Raw genomic sequence first — 2,972 nt, 5'->3', positions numbered from 1 at the left:
GTCAGAGAGAACGAACGATACAAACGCTTGAAGATATTCTAAGAGCATGTACCCTGGAATTCCAAGGTAATTGGGATGAACATTTACCATCGGTAGAATTTTCCTACAATAATAGTTTCCACTCGAGCATTAAGATGACACCTTATCAAGCTTTATATGGGCAGAAGTGTCGTACGCCATCTTGTTGGCTTGTGGCTAAGGAAAAGCAGTTTATGGGACCAGAGATAGTCCATCAAACTGCTAAAAAGTTGAAGATAATTAGGGAAAGAATGTTAGCCGCTCAGGATCGTCAAAAGAGCTATGCTGACAACAAGCGAAGACTAATGACTTTTGAAGTTGGAGATTCGGTTTTGCTTAAAGTCTCGCCGTGGAAGGGACTTATAAGATTTGGTATAAGGGGAAAATTAAGTCCAAGGTTTATTGGACCGTTTAAAGTTCTTAAGAGGATTACCAAGCTTACAAGCTCGAACTACCATAAGAACTTAATGGAATGCATAACACTTTCCATGTGTGTTATTTGAGGAAGTTCACGGGAGAAGTTCCCGACATGATTCCACTTTCGTAGTTGATAATCGATGAGAATAAAAGGTTGATTGAAGAACAAGAGGCAATCGTTGACCGAAAGACTAAGAAGTTGCGACGCAAGATGGTTGAGTTAGTGCTTGTCCGAAGGAAACACACAAATGGGCCGAATCTCACCTGGGGGACGGAGAGTGACATGATGAGTCGCTACCCACATTTGTTTGTTGATGTGTGATTCTAGGGACGGAATCATTCTAAGGTGGAGAGAATTGTATCGCCCGTGTTTCTGGGCTTGCCGTTTTTAGCAATGTAATAGTCTAGGTTAACCCTTGTAACCCGTTTTGAAATAATATAAGTGTATTATTTGAGTATTATGTGTTTTGTGCTTAACTGTGTGACTTAATTGAATGAAGAAAAAAATTAAGCGTCAAAATGTAGATAAGCTCGATATCCATGGATAATGTTCTAGTAGTTGAAACGAGGTTTCCGAATATATAAAGAATACCGAAAACCGAGTTATAACAAAGAAGTTATGACCTGTCGAAGTTTCGCGACAAAACCGGTGTGGCACAGCGTGACTTAAATAGTGAATTTACGAAGGAATGATATTTAGCCTTAGTGATCAACACGAAAGACGTAGATAATGTTAAACCGAGAGCGTGCATAAAAAGATCGTCCAAATCTAACTTCGTATGAGGAAGTTATGATTTTCTTAAGTTTCAGCTTAGCAGTGTGCAGCCCGAATACTCGATCTGAGACCGAGTGATTGTTAGTCGAAATAATCTAAACGAGAATGGAATATATCGTTGATAGTAATGCATTGGTGAAAAGACAGATGAAAACGGACGTCAGATGAAGAAGTTATGAATTTATATCAATGTTTTTCTGTCGCGGCCTACTAAAAATAAATAATAAAAAATAAACCAAATTAGCCGACAAAGTCTAAACGAAAGTTGTAGAGCATAGTCTCACCTACGCGTGGATATGAAGAACGTCGAAAACGGAGCTCGTATGCGAAAGTTACGCAATTTAGAAGTTTGACGAGTCAAATTACGCCGAGCGTAATTTGAGTACGCCCAGCGTACTCGGATGAGTGCAAGTTGCCTGACCAATACTCGAGTGCCACCAAATGACGCATGCAGTGACGTCGAAGTATGCCCAGCGTAACCAAGATTACGCCCAGCGTACTTGTAGTTACGCCCAGCATAATCCCAGACCCAGCACCCTATAAACAGAAACCGAGATCAGCCATTTTCCTTGCCATTTTTCTTCCATTCTCTCTAGTTTTTGCCTTGGTTTGCGTGCCAATTATATCCCGAAGCCCCGGTATCATTCCCGATTCTCGAAGCAAGTTCCGAAGTCCCGAAGATCCCGAGAAGTGAGATTCCTGAGCTGAAGCTCTGCCCGCGAGTAGCCCGGTTTTTTTGTGAAGATCTTCCAGATCTACCGAAAAATACTACTTCTACAAGTCATAGTGCTGTCCGATCATCTTCTGATCAAGTGAGTGTGTAGTTACTTTCTTCTAATGCATAATTACGAAGTATTTTATACGAAACACGTGCTATGTGTATATTTTGTTGTTATATGTGTGAATGTATATTCACATTCTTCTACCTCATAGATACGATTTATTCTCTATGAAATACGTGTTATGTGTATATGTCTCATCTGTTGTTTGGAATATGTATTGAGTGAGAATGTTATACAGGTTTTAAACTATGTATAAAAATATATATTTTTATCTACTAATATGTTGGGTAGAACATGGGTAGATAGTTAATGTGTGATAAAGAGATGAGAGGCCTCGATGTTGTTGTTGTTGATCTAGTTATTCAATGGAGTATGAATAACGACCAAAACTCTTTCTAGACAGTCCTGTGGAACACTAGCAGGTTCATAACCTGTAGGTGTTGTGAACGATGTGTTCACCGGTGTACTCTATCACCCTCATGGTTGCCTTTAGGACACTTATTGTTGAGGAATCCCCTCTGCAGTAATGTTTGTCCCGATGAAAATCCTAGATTAGGTCCCTTGAGATAGATGTTGTTTTAGGGACATAAAGTGATGATAACGGGAATGGGTAATCGGGTTATTATTGGTTGGTGAAATTAAGTATAATTCTTTATTGTGGGTTGAAAACCCTATAGGCTCACCAGGCTCCCAAGCCTGACCCACTCAGCTTATTTATATTATAGGAAGTGGCGCAAGGACACAAGGTGGATGAATGATGAAGTTGTTTTGTTTACAAGTCTGTATTTGTATACATTTTGTTGAATGACTTGTAATGTTGTCGTTTATGCTTTATGGTCTGTATCGGAACATGACATCCTGACTTTTGATTATGAAATGAAATTATATTTCTTTATGAAATGTTTTGAAAAGAATCTATTTTATCATGTTTTGTTTTTGGGAACAAATTCCGCTTCTCTTTTAAAATGAAAAGGATTTAC

Source organism: Lactuca sativa, chromosome 9 (assembly GCF_002870075.4).
Source record: "Lactuca sativa cultivar Salinas chromosome 9, Lsat_Salinas_v11, whole genome shotgun sequence".
NCBI classification, from domain to species: Eukaryota; Viridiplantae; Streptophyta; class Magnoliopsida; order Asterales; family Asteraceae; genus Lactuca; species Lactuca sativa.
This window is presented reverse-complemented; position numbering follows the sequence as displayed.